A 15000-nucleotide genomic window follows, 5' to 3' on the forward strand; every position below is an offset into this window, starting at 1 on the left:
TTCTGCCTTAAATGATCTGTTTGACAGTTGCATTCATCTGTTTGTATGTATTTCAAAGTATACACTGCAATATGACATGGCATATAGAACTGTGATAGTACACAAATAAAGCTTTAAAACATATGCAAACCTTTGAGGGGTGTTAACTTCCTTTGATTTCTCTGTTGGTATATGTTTCAGGCAACAGTTGTCTTTTGTATGGCTGACTCATACACTGTCCATCTGATGAGATTTCAACTATGGGGATACTGGCTGTTCAGTGTGGTGTGTATCCTGTAATAATGTATTTTCATAGACATACGTCTGTGTGTGTATGTGTAGTTACATATATATATATATATATATATATATATATATATATGTGTGTATGTAGACACATATATAGACATATATATGTATCTCCACACCTGTGTCTGTGTATATGTATCTTAGGAATGTTGTATTACTACCACATTGTACTTGCACTATGGTAGCCAGGCAAGCAGCCTCACATCATAAAGGTGGCATGACTAACTGTAAACATCCAGTGGCCATGCAGTGTCAGGTCCTGGTTATTGCATTTACAAAATATGGTACTGTAATTGTCTGGGTGTGGAGAATACTTTCACATGCAAGACATATGTTGCTTGAGCCCACTCACTCCCGTTAACACCACCTGTGGTCATATATGTCTTTGTTATGTGCTCTGTTATATTTATAGATGTATATCTGTGTATGTGTATATATATATATATACATATATATATATATATATATATCTGTAATAGCAAGAGAGAGGGAGCGAGAGAGAGAGAAAGGTATATATCTATTTAGTTATGAATATATGTGCAAACAAACATACATCTTCATGTATAAGCACATTCCCTGTACTGTTGACTTATTTAGCTAGTTGCTGTGTTTTGGAAAACACCAGGGTTATGTTTATCTGCCATGGCTTACTGGTAAATCACACTGGCATAGGTGTGCAGGGTCCTGGGTTCGAGCTTTGCAGAGTCCATATTTTATTTGTTGCTGGGCAAAACTAGGTATGTTAGGTACAGACAGATTACGACATTTTAAAGCTGTTGTAAGCATGTTTGCGCGACAGTAAGCATTGTTATCTGCAGGTAAAAATCCGGTTACACCAGGTAAGCCTCAAATATGCTTACTTTGTGTATGCAGTGCTTACCCCCATGTAAACGCACATACACACGCCTACTACTGCTTAGTTTTGCTTACTAGTGCCTTAATCATTATGACACTGATACATCACAAGTGCATTTCCATCTGTACTCTACTTCAGAAATATGTGTTATTTAGTGAGTTTTGCAACAAAATAGCTTGGTTCGGATGTGCTTTGACATGTGAAATAAACTATGCTTCTGTGGGACTTGAACCACGACTGCCTGCTCATTAGGCAGATGCTCTGCCCACTACACTGTTGCTGTACTGCTTCATTTGCATAATGTCATGTCCATGGTTCCTACTTCCCCAAACACCCTCCCCAACACTTCACTGACACAGCAATCATCTTTTATCCATTTAGAAACACTGTGTAACCTCACCAGTACACATTGGCCACTCCCTACTTTTCTGGACCCATCCCATGAGTTGTCTCAGCCAAAACATCCTCAGACATCCCAATCTTTTATTCCACATACATTGGTGCTATGCATTACTATCTAGACACTATTGCCAATTTTTGGGTCGTCACACCTGGGACAGACGTGTCTTTGTTTCAAGATTAGACTTAGCAGGTCAACACTGTTGCTCCAACTGTTGGTAATCTAGCAGTATTTTGAGAAGCTGTGTTTTGATCAGCCCTCTGCCCATCTTACTGATAGTAACTGTTTTATCAGGTACATGATCAGTACTTTAACTGCCGTACATTATCTGGAGCATTTCTCCCCGGGCCTCCGCTGAAAACAGGCTCTGTGGAACCTAGTCGGACTTTCCCGGTCAACAAATGATAAATAAAAAAATAAAAAATAAATTATTTGTACTTCCTAACAATGGTTATTTCTGTTGTCTGGGACACCCTTTTAAAGCGTAAGCTTTCACTGTAAAGGAAAATAAATAATCGCTTCACAGCTGCCAGCTGTTTTATGATTCCGATCCCAGCTGCCAGTAGCCAGTTAACTATAAATAAGGAAATATCGTTTTTGGAGGATGTACATACAAGCATCGTTGTAATGGGCTGCACAATATTTACTTAGTGTAGAAATTCCTTTTGTAGTAATTTGCTGTTATCAAAGCAACACTTTAAACGCAGTTGCTGAGCTCTGAATCCAGTATCCTTTCATGTAATTTTGGCTCTTCATCTAACCAGTTATGTATAAAATATTTTATTGGATACTCTTAATAAAAAGGAGATATCTATTCTATATTTTATGCAAAACCAAAAAGACATGAGAAGACACTGGATTCAGAGTTCAGCAACCACATTTAAAGTGTTGCTCCATTCACGGAAATGTACCAACGTTCCGATTAGGTTTCGTGTGCATACCGGGCAAACCTGTATGCCGTGTATGGTTTGCAATACCTACAACTAACACCATTATTGTAAACAAAGTCACACATGAAATCTATTGTTATTACCAGGAAACATTTGTCCCATGCGGGACGACCCACAATTTGCATATTCTACTTTCCTCTAAAACCATGAATGCAAGTATACACATGGCTATGTGCATGGAGTACAGCATGTGTCAGACCTATGATACTTTGGTTGGGACAATGTACAGGATTTGTCATGAGGGGAGGGGGAGTGGAGGGTGGGCAGTGTGTGCTGGTGTGGTAGCTACAGTCCAGTAACCAGGGAAGGGATGGTGGCTGTGTGTGTGCAGCAGGGGGGAGGGGAGGTGGAACTGTGGGTAAAGTGATTATGGGTCAAGGTGATAACTTGATGTCTATATGTGGACATATAGGTGTTGACATACATATGTGTAGATGTCAGCATTTGCATGTGTATATGTTCATATATTTCTATACGTATGTATATATTTCTAATATATATATATATATATATATATATATATGTATGTGTATATATATATATATATATATATATATATGTGTATATATATATATATATATATATATATATATATATATATATATATATATATATATATATATATATATATATATATATATATATATATATATGTATATATAATATATATATATATGTATATATATATATAAAAAACTACATATGCAGATATGTTGTATCTGTTTAGATATTAATATCTTAACATACACACATCTAGATGTAGGTATACATTCTCTGTACTGTTGAATGACTGTGCTGGTTGATAAGTTTAGAATGCAGCATGAGTATGTATATCTGACATGGCTTAGAGGTAAGTCACTTTGGCTATAGTGTGCAGGTTCCTGGGTTCGAGCCTAGCAGAGGCAATTAATTTTGTTACTGGGCAGAACAAAGGCTGTTGGATGCAGACTGATTAAGGCACTTTTAAGCAGGTTTGTGTGACGGTAAGTACTGCTAACTTCCGGTTACAGTTTTACACTCAGCTTCTAGATTGCTTAACCTGTGTAGGCAGTTCTTACCCCCGCACGAACAGGCGTAGCCCCGCTTACTGCAGCTTCAGTCTGCTTAATCCTGCGTATTGCCACTTATACATGTTTACACCCGCTTACTGCTTAAATGTGCGTACTCCAGGTTTATTAATGCTCACATGTGCTGACACCCACTTAATACTGCTTTTACTGGATGTAAACAAGGGAAATACAAGTAATATTTCATTATATTTATGCTTATGCACAACCTATTCTTCTATTTACTGTCGAGGTTTGTAGGGGCACTTTCATGTTATTTATGTCTGCAAAAGGAATGATTGTGCTCCCAGGTAAAGCCTCAAGCCATACAAAGCATCACAACATATGATTGTTTCCCTCACCCCTGTGCAAGGCTGAACCCAGGAGTCTGCACACCATAGCCAATGGGATTTACCATTGTGCCATGACAGATACACATAACCCTGATATTTTTCACAAACATAGCATCCAGCAAAAGAAGTCAACAGTACAAGGAATGTACTTCTACATGTAGATGTATGTATGTGTGTATGTATATATATTTATAACTAACTTGCTGACCTCGGCGGTCCAGTTAGAGGCGGTCCGGTTAGAACCGGGCCATCCAACCCTGACACTCCTGGATCCGTAATTTCATATCCATGGTTCCTCCACCCCTACTCCCTTATTCATTATGATACTGACACTTCACATGTGCATTACAGTTCTTGGATCATCACACTGATTTGTCAGGGGAACAGGGTACCAGGCAGGTGATGTGGGCCATTTATGTGGACATGCTGGACGGATTGGAACAGTTGAGGGGTATGAATATGCATACAGCTGTCTATTTGAGCATTCTAGCAAAATCTGTACAGTTGTAAAGTGTAAATATACATACAGCTTTCTCTCTGAACATTCTAACAAAATCTGTACAGTTGCAGGGTATGATTATGCATGCAACTTACTAACACTCCCAGGATTCGCTGCTGTGTGTGACAAAAACATTACAGTTAAGATCACTATACACTATGCTATCAGGCAATTGTGAAGCTTTCCACTGTTTTCTAAGTCTCCCTCAGTTGTACAATATGGCTGACCTGTTTGCACTTCCAACATTCTTATACAGAACTTCATACACACATTTTATCTGCATACCACAGTGTGGGTAACACTGCTTACTACAACAGTACTATTTATAAGTGCATCAGTAAAACAACATATGAAAGCAGAGTGAAACAGAAGCACTGCAGGGGTTATACCTTTATTCATAGCATATTATACCTTTATGTATACTGGCACAACACTTTCTGAGGCTGTTACATTTATTTGTTATGACAGCACAAGCAGAATATTTACTAACCTGCCTTGCGCTGCAGCCTTTGCAACCTAGCATCGTAGGCCTGCTGGTTCGCAACATGCTCCTCTGCAGCTGTCAGAGAAATACAGTGATATTTAGCCATACCTATCCATAGTATACAGAAGCTAGACAATTATTAACTACTTAGTAGAAGGAGTTACTTACTCAGTCCTGGGGCATTACGCATCTGCCGAGATTCCTGGATCCACTGTTCCAGGACATCCCCCTTCTGCCGCTTCAGGTCTGCATGGTGTGGTGCCTAACCTGCTCATCAGTCCCAGGGGGTACCTGTTGCACTGGTGAGGTCACGGGCGAGACTGTCCCAGGCCTCCATTTTATCCTGCAAGCCCTGGTACTGGCCCTGCAGTAGTTTCTGCTCATGGTGTTTTACCAGGAGCCATACCATGAGTTTTGACTCCTGAATGCCCCAGCGCTGCACTGTAAATTGAGTGCCTTCACCCACTGCAGCCATTCTGCCTGCAGGAGGATGCTACAACCAGTTATGAGCTGTATTCCTGCCTCTTGGGTTTAAGTAGGGCTGATTTCTTGCACTTTTCTGTGATTGGCTGGTTTTGAAAAGGCTAAACTATGGGCACACCTGCTTACTTAAGGTTGGCACTGCTTAAATAGGTATACCAGTGGGAAGATTGTATTGCCTTCCCTACACATTGCGTACACTTACTAAGCTGAGCAGTTCTGAGGTTAGCATTGCTTGTTAGTTAATTAGCATTATATTTGCCTTTTGGCAATTATTTATTATTCATTACAGGTTATCTGTGTCTGTTATCTGTGATTCATGTGTACATAAACTTTATGGTGTCCTGGGGACTTCAACTATTTATTACAATAAAACCTCACATCTGGACTTACTACAGTACTCCAGTTCACATATTTATGTTATATAGCAGGTTATGCAACATCACACTGCACATAGATTCATTCCACATGTTCATTTTGATTTTCCTATGGTGAGGTTGTGTGTGTAGAAACCTCAGTCTTATGTAGTGCTATGATGGCTTGGTGGTTAACTACTATGACTGTAGTGTACAGGGTCCTGGGTTCGAGCCTTGCAGAAGCTGTTTATTTTGTTGCTGAGCAGAAAATGGGCTGTTGGGTACAGAGTGATTAAGGCATTTTAAAGCAGTTGTAAGCGGGTTTGCGCGGAGCTAAGCAGGTTACAGTTTCTTACATTCAGTTAGCTTCTACTTTGCTTAACCTGTGTAGGTAATGCTTACCCCCGTGCAAACACACTTAAACATGCGTACTAGTGCTTATTTGTGCTTAAACCTGCTTACTACTGCCTTATTCATTATGACACTCACATTTGCATTTAATGCAGTACTCCAGGTCACATTTCAATATTATTTAGTAGGTTTAACGGCAGAAAATGTAAAAAAAAAATTGTTCATGTACAGATTTCATATGGAAAATGGTATGTGCTACATTGGGATTCGAACCAGGAACGCCTGCTCGTTAGGCGGATACTCTGACCACTACACTATTGCTGTGCTGCTTCATTTGCATATATCTTCCTTGTTATCCTCTTCAGACTTTTCAGCTGCTTTAACCATAGCTAAGCAATGGGCACATCCATGTACCTATGGTTAGCTGTACTCAGGAGTTTTAAAAAAAAAGGTGTTTCTTCATTTTATATTGATGTCCTGTTGCTGTTGTACACATGGGGGACTGTTGGTATGGATATGCGGACACCTCTGAGCAGTCTCACTCATTTATTGAGACTTCTTGCTGTTGTACTTTGCAGGGGTGTATTTATTCTGAGAGCTCTGCTCTCAGACACGTCCCCTACACTCATTCACGCTCCGTGTAGGATTAGCTCAAGCAGCGGGCCTTCATTAATATGCATGGCGTTCTACCATCCTGCTCCTAAATGGCAGCCTCTGTTCAGGACTAAGCTAGTCCTGCACTGAGGATTAATAGATCCGGGGGTTAGTTTCTCAAAGTGTATTAAATACTTGTCTTGCATGATACAGACAACTTGCAGTCACAGAAAATCAACTTATGCAGTGGAAGACTGAAAGGTTGATTGATTTCTTGTGTTTGTGCAATTGTTATGTGGAGTGCAACTAATATGCTGTTATTTATAGATTATTGTGGATATAAATGCAGTCTAAACATGTATGGTGATGCAAGAGATTATAATTTTGCTACCCTGTCCTTTGTTATATTATCTCATATCAAGTTCCTTAATGTTGTTGGCTTTTTTTTATTACTTTACACATTTACAACTGCAGGCAGTATAGAGGTAGCAAACTCCCATCACACTTCATGAAAGTGTAGGAAAGGATGACTGATAGACAAATAAATAGAAAGTAAGATAGGAGATTAGCAGTTTGGATTCAGATCAGGGAGTAGCATGGTCAATTCAATGTTGGCAGTGAGAAGGATAGTGGAGAAGAAGTTAAAGATAAGGAAGGAGTCCAAATGAGCATTCATAGACTTGGAGAAAGAGTATGACAAAGCTGACTTGGGCAGTTCTGCAATGTACTGAAGTCCTAGAAACACTGATATAATTAGAGCAGACTATGTACAAAGACCCAATGGCACAAGTACTAACAGTATTCAGACTGCAGAAGAGTTCCCCATGGGGTTGGGTGTGCATCAAGGCTCAGCTGTAAGCTCACTGTTGTTTACACTGGCGATGGACTACATTAGCAAACTGGTTGGAGGGGTTTGGTCAACAAGGCTGTACATAGATAATAGGGCATTACAAGCAGACTGTGAACAAGAAGTTCAGCAAATGATTGTGGTATGAATACAAAACTGAAGTCTAGGCTTGTATAGGCCCTAGGGCCGATAGCCTAGTACCAACCTATGAAACTGAGTACAGACAAGACAGATGTCATTGCAGCAAATGGAGAAATCAGAAGAAGCAGAAAACTGAGACTGAAGGGAAGATGGCAGAACAGGATAACAGTTTCAAGTTTCTAGGAGGGGTGGTTGAACATATCTCTCAACTGTACAGATTTTCACAGAGTATCCAGATTTTTACCTCAGAATTTTGGTCTGTTTCTCATAAAACTGTGGCTTTCTGGCAATTTATTGAGGGTTGCAATCAGAAAACAATGACAGACATTTGAGATTCAAACTTTATACCCTTCAGAAATTTCCTGCTAATGCAAAATCTGTTATTCTATCTATTTGCTAAGTTTGTAAGAGCAATATTTAAAAAGTGTCCCTATTTTGGGGGCTTTGTCCCCCCATTATTTATGGCTTTGTCTAGATTTCTTGCTCTAAGAGGTTGAGAGGTATGGGTTGAGGAGAAGGTAAGTCTGAATGGGGAGGTCAAAGCTAGAATCAGAGGGTGCTGCAGCAAAATGGCATAGAGTGTGAGGACTAGTGTGCGATAAAATAATGTCAAAGAAGCTGAAAAATAAGGTGTCCAAACCCAAATTATGACCAACACTTCTTTATGGTACAGAAACCTGGGCAGTGAAGGCTGAGCAGTTGAGGAAGGTGAAAGTGATGGTGATGAAGTGACTTAGAGAATGGTTGGATGCACACTGTGGGACGCATGAATAAAATGACAACGTTATTGCTGAAACCAAGCTAGTTTCAGTTGCAAAGAAGGTCTAAACAAACAGAGTGCAGTGTTTCAGGCACATATTCAGGAAAACAGTCAATTTGGTGACAATGTTTTGGGAGAAACAGGGAAGAAGAAATGAGGACATCCAGCAAAGAAAGGGATGGATTATGTGAGAGAAGACCTGCAACACTCAGGTATGACTCTCAAAGAAGCTAGGACACTGGTATTGAATCAAAAGAGGTTGTGATAGTTTACATGGCACTCTGACCTCATGTAGAAAAATGTGTGTGGGGGGGTGGGTAATGATGATGAGCATTATTATGGGTTTGTGGTGATGACATTTGGAATGTAGGGAGGTACTTTTTCTGAGATAACAGAACAGGTTATGGAGATGGAAGTGATTTTGCTCCTACTACATTCCAGGGATCACTGCCTTTCCTTGGCACCCCCTGACAGGTGTTTGCTTTGTTAGCTTCTAGCAAATGTGTTATATGCTACCTTAAGACCCCACCTTTGCTAAACTAAACAGCATTGTAGCCCCATGAGGTTTGCACATAAAGAAATTAAATTTAAACTAATTCACTTTGACATCTCCATTTACTATGTGTGTGTGTGTGTGTGTGTGTGTGTGTGTGTGTACACACGCCTATGGGTATACATAAGGTATGTGTACTGATTCATATATTCATAGGAGATTACTAGGCTAATGGCCCTAGAGATTCTTCCCCTTTTTACAGTTCTCCATTATGACTTTAACAGCAAATTTATTTATTTATTTTACATTTGTTAACCGGGAAAGTCTGACTGGATACAGGGCCATTTTCAGCAGAGGCCCGGGGAGAAACGCTCCAAGTGTACATTACTAGTGTAATTACAGTGAAAATTATTACAGTGAATTATCACAAAATTGAAATTTTTAACAGTATATATATATATATATATATATATATATATATATATATATAAACAAGTGCATTTTCAATTCACATACACACAGGATCGGTTGCTAGATTACTATCTAAGAAAGGGAATAGTGAATTTTATTTTTTAAGAAGGAAAGTGTAACAGAGGGTGGTAACATACATGGTATCATCTTAATTTTAAATCTTTCCATAAGAGAGAGATGTACAAATATTGTAAGCAGTTAGTGGATCAAAGATATAACTTTGCGATGAGGTTCACATTTACAGTTTCTGTTTGTGTGGCGGTTAGTCAGGATTTGTACAGGGACAAAGCCAATGCATTTTCAGGTATTTCTTAAGAGATTTTTTGAATTGGGATAAGGAGGGATCATTGGTAAGTTGCGAAGGAAGAAGATTCCATTTTTTTCCGACAGAGTTGGAGAATAGTGATGCACCAGCTGAATTGTTGGTTTTAACAGTCTGCACTAGCACTTTGTTTGGAAGAGCGAAGGGTCTTTAGGTTACTGTGGGGGGGTGATAATATTTTTCAGTATAGGTGTACTGTCTGGTTGGTAGTGAATTTTATGAACTATTAGTTGGTTATATTTCTGTTGGTTGGGTAATTCTAGCCAGTCTAATGATTGAAGGTTAACACAGTGATGGGTTCTATAAGCTGACCCTGTGGCAAAATTGGCAATGTTATTGTAGTAACTATTCAGTTTATTGAGATTTGATTTGGATAGGTTAGCAAAGATGGTTGAGGCATAAAGAAAGGTTGATAGCAGATGTGTACGGGCAATAACAGTTCTAGTAGATAGGGTTAGGAATTGCTTAATCCTGTAGAAAGAGCCTAGTTTTTTGTTGACTGTTTTAATAGTTTTGTCTATGTGAGCATCGAACTTAAGGTTATTGTCGATGATTACTCCCAGTAGTTTAGTATTAGGTTCTGGAGAAATTATGGTGCCATTGTTAGATGTTATTGTGAGAGGTGGTGAGGGGTCTTTTGAGTGAGGGAGAAGAGCAATAGTTTGGTTTTGTTTGGGTTTAGTAGTAGTGTGCAACCTGTGAGCCAGTTCTCTACTTGGTTGAAAGTGATTTGTGATTAAGCTTGTAGATCTGAGGGGGAGGTGGTAGAGCAGATTAAGGTGGAGTCATGTGCGTACTGAATACAAGTTGCATTTGGGATGACTTTATGCAGGTCATTAATGAATAAGGAGAATAGGAGGGGACCTAGTATAGATCCTTGAGGGACTCCAAGGGTGACTGTTAAAAGGGATGGTAGATTCTCTTTCCATAGTACAGCTTGTTGTCTGTCACTTAGGTAAGAATGAAACCAGTTTATTGCGAGGTTATCTATGGGGAGTGATTTTTGTGTGTCTAAAAGTAGCTGGTGGTTTACCATATTGAATGCCTTGGATAAGTCTAGGAAGGGGGCAGAAGAGAGCTTGTTATTACGGTTTTGATTTATTGTATGAGAGAGGGAGAGAAAGACTGAGGTTGTACTATGGCAGGGTCTAAATCCGTGCTGGGAGTGGGCTAGGAGAGAGTTTTGATTCAGATAGGCAAGAAGTTGCTTATGGATACATTTTCCATTATTTTAGCCAAGGGAAATAGAATGGCTGTAGGCTTGTAATTTGAAAGTTCAGTGGAATTTCCCCCTTTGTGTAGAGGAATAATGTGGGAGATTTTCCAGATGGAGGGGATATAAGCTTAGAGAATTGTTCTGTTGATTAAAATTGAGATGGGGTATGCTGTTTCCTTAGCAGCTTTTTGGAGATATTCAGCAGGTAGTAGGTCTGCTGAGAGGGTGGTGGGTTTCAGTTTCTTCAGTAGGGACTTAATAAAAGCTGTTGGTACTGGATCAAGCTTGAAGGGGATTTTTATTATCAGGTGTTGGATTGGTGGTGGTAGGGTATTTTGAGATAGTTTGTTGGATAGGGATTGCACAGTTTCAGTAAAGAAAGTATTAAAGGTATTGGCAACAATTTTAGGAGGTTGTTGGAGGGTAGTTAGGAGGGTGTGTAGATTGCAGTAGTATTTCTTTTTATCTAATATAATAGCCTTCTTAGTATCATTCCTCAACTGTTTATATATAAGAGGTGGTCTTTTGGGGATTTAGTGGTTCTCCAGGTGGTCCACACTTTGTTTCTGCTAATAATCTTTTGTCTCGTCATTGGCCAGCCATGGTGCAACTTTGTTATTTGTTCTAATAGTAAGTTTGAGAGCATGGTTGTCAAGGATAGCAAGAAATGTAGAGTTTAACTATGAGACTGCTTCATCAAGAGGAAGTAGTGTTAGGTTGGACCAGTTACATGAGGTTAAGTTCATTCTGGAAATTAGTCTGAATAAAGTTCTTAGTATTTCTAATGTTTTTGAAGGTAGATTGATGAGGGGTGTCATTTCTTTTTCTGATTATATAGGTGAGGGAGTGATCACTAAAGTCTTCAGGTAGGGTGCTTGCTTGGTATAGCTGGGGTGGATTGTTTATTAATCTCCAGTTGAGGATACTTTCCTTATTGTTGGGCTTTTTGATTCTGGTAGGTGATGAGATTATCTGAGAGAAGACATGCAAATTTATATGGGTTGAGGGGAAGTCTGCAGAGCAAGTATACCAGTCGATATTAACATCTCTGAGAATAATAGTTTCTTGGGGGCAGTTAGTAGACAGCCATTGGAGAATACTCTCCAAGGTATTTGTGTTGTCACCTGGGGGAATGTAGATACAAACAATGTTTATAGATTTGTGTTTGTTGATTTGGACCTTTGTGATGAGTATTTTTGCATTGTTAGTGACCTGGGTATTTGGATTACTAGTTTTGGATACTTCCAGAGTGGATTTATACAAGATGGCTACCCCTCCTCCTTTTTTAGAGATGCGATCAAGACGTGCTATGTTGTAACCTAGGGGTATAACTTCATTATCAGTTGTGGTAGGTTTGAGCCAGGTTTCGGAAAGGCATAAAACATCAGAGGAGTGGACATCTAGGAAGGCATGTAAATAGTGAATTTTCTTGTTTAAACTTCTAATGTTTAGGTGACACACTAAGAATGAGTTGGTGGCATTATTTGAGTTCCATAGGCTAGTAAGGCTGTTATTTGTGGGGTTTATAGTAACAAGTGGGCTTGGGTTAGGGTGGATGTCACCATCCACTATGAGGTTAGGCAGTAGTTTAATAGCAAGTTTCTGGAGTTTTAACAAGAGTTTGTGATAGTTTTTAGTCCTTGGGTTAATATATTAAGCACAAATGGGATGTTGAGGCTTTACATTAGAGGAGTTAGATGAGAGGTGGGGTAGTAATAGGTTAAAATGATGTGCTAAATTAGTAGTAATGGTAGCATGTCTAGGGAAGTGTATGGCAGGGGAGGTGTTGGTATTCATAGGCTGTGAGAAGGTAGAGAATAATAAGTGGGGGTATGAGGCAGTAAATATGATTTGATTTTGGAGGTATGTTGAAAGTATGTGGAGGCATTATAGGGTGATTGAGTACTGTTCAGAATAGAGTTAGTAGCCTTAATAAATAACTTGTAGTGAGGAACTGGAGAGAGTATAAGTATTAGGGTGGGCCCTGTGAATGAGTTATTAAAGAAGATTGATTGTGATGAGTGGGAGTGGTTACAGATGAGTGGGAGTGGTTAGAGGTGAATAAGTGTAGGAGTAGTGGGGTTGGGTGGGAATGGGGGCAGAGTAGGGGAGCGGAGTGAGCCCGCAAGGTGAACGGAAAGATCCAAAGGGAGGTAGAAGGCAGGTCTGCCCAGAAATGATCAGAAGAGTAGAGGACAGGTTTGAAAGTAAGTATGTAGGTTTGCTGAGAAAATAAGTTAGCATACAAATAAGAATAGAGCCGTTTAGAAGACCATGCTGGGCACAATTTACATAGGTAGCTCTGCTTAAGGAAAGTCAGAGTTGAAAGGCTGAGATGGATTAGGCAGTGAGAGAATGGAGGGAGAGAGAGGATATACTAGCAGCAAGTAGCAGGACAAAGCAAAAGTAAGATAGTAATAATACTAGGCAGTAAGTAAGAGACTACAGACAGTAAGACAGGGCAGAAATACTAGTGAGAGAGGGTTTGGACATACAGTTCCGAGGAGGAAGAGATACGTTAGGGTTGGTAAAATAGAACAGAAGAGGAGATATGGCTAGGGTTGGTAAAATAACACAGAAACAGTATGCAGGATGAGGGGTAGCTAAAGAGAAAGATTAGGGGCTGCTGGTGTCTACTTTTAGTGACAACAAGCAGGAAAACACTGTAATTATCTGTTATATTATTCACTCTAGCATTAACCATAACACTAGTTCATCATATAGTAGTTATCCTTCATTCCATATGATTTTCTTTTATTACCCTTTTGTTCTATTGCCATAATTGAGTTTTCTTTTAAATGACTATATAAACTCTTGTTGGCATCAATTCCAATGTGTAGTTTATATGTCATTAGAAGGAAAGCTATTGGTCTATAGCTTTACAATAGCTTGAGGATTCACTCTTAAAGGAACAATCCCAGCATTTTAAATTAGGTCTGAATTCAGGACATCCAAAGTGGGAATGTTCCATTTGGTGTAAGAGAAGTGCTTGGGCGTACATGGAAACAGCTGAAAGGAACACTGGAGAAAATGTTTGATTTGGTGTTAGTGCAGTACTTATGCAGACATGGACAAACTGCTGAAAAGGTCAGTGGGGGAAATGCTTCTTTTGGTGCGAGTAAAAGCGCTTATACAGACATGGACGTACTTCTGAAATGACCGTTGGGGGAAATGTTTTATTTGGTGCCAGTGAATGACTTCAGCAGTAATGGACCAACTACAGAAGGGTTCATTTGAGGAAATTATTTATTCTGTCATCACTGTAGTCTTTGTGTGGGCATTTATGGTGTCAGTGATATGCTTGTTCAGACTCACACAACTTACTGATAGAATTGTTTTAGGGAAATGTTCCATTTGATGTCAGTGAAGTGCTTGTGTAGGCATGGACAAAACTATTAAGTGGATCACTGGGGAAATATTTCATTTGATGTTAGTGAATTGCTTGAGCCTGCATGGACAAAATACTGAATGTGTCTTTGGAAGAAATGGTTCATTTGATATCAGTGAAAGTGCTTATCCTGGGATCATTGGGGGGCATACCTGTAAGCTGTCCAGATTTTCACAGTTTGTCCAGAATTTTGCTTCATATTTTTGGTTTTCTGAATTTTTGTGGTAAATTAGTGAGGATTAAATTCAGTATATAATGACAGGCATTTGAGTTTGACTTAATATTATCCAGAAAATGTTGTTGTTGTGTCTTTTGGCTTTTCCCAGTTAGCGGTCACCACAGCGGAACTCCGGTCCGCCAATGATTGGTAGTTGATTTTTACGTGCCGAGTTATCAGCCCTGACACACAGCCTTCAACGAAGGTACGCCCATTCACGCATGTCTCCACGCAGAAGACGCTCTAGCTGAGAATCGAACCAGACAGCATCTTACTGTGAGGCGATTATCCAGAAAATGTATGGTAACAAAATACCTTTTATTCTAACAATTTTCTAAGTTTATAAGAACAATATTTAACATTTGTCCCTATTTTTGGTGCTCTGTCCCTCCATTAGTATTGGCTTTGTCTGGATTTTTTCTGCTAAGAGGTTGAGAGCTATGATTGGGAGAAGTGTTCCATTTGGTTACAGTGACCAGCTTGGGCAT

At 39.4% G+C, this 15000-nt stretch overlaps 1 protein-coding gene across 4 annotated transcripts in view; it reads left to right on the top strand.

The window, feature by feature from the left end:
* Positions 1 to 15000, top strand: part of NCKAP1 (NCK associated protein 1) — a gene marked incomplete in the record, with an annotated part of 2707503 nt that overhangs the window by 1359778 nt on the left and 1332725 nt on the right.

This window comes from Protopterus annectens, chromosome 6.part0, assembly GCF_019279795.1.
Source record: "Protopterus annectens isolate FY-2018-M chromosome 6.part0, PAN1.0, whole genome shotgun sequence".
Lineage (NCBI taxonomy): Eukaryota > Metazoa > Chordata > Ceratodontiformes > Protopteridae > Protopterus > Protopterus annectens.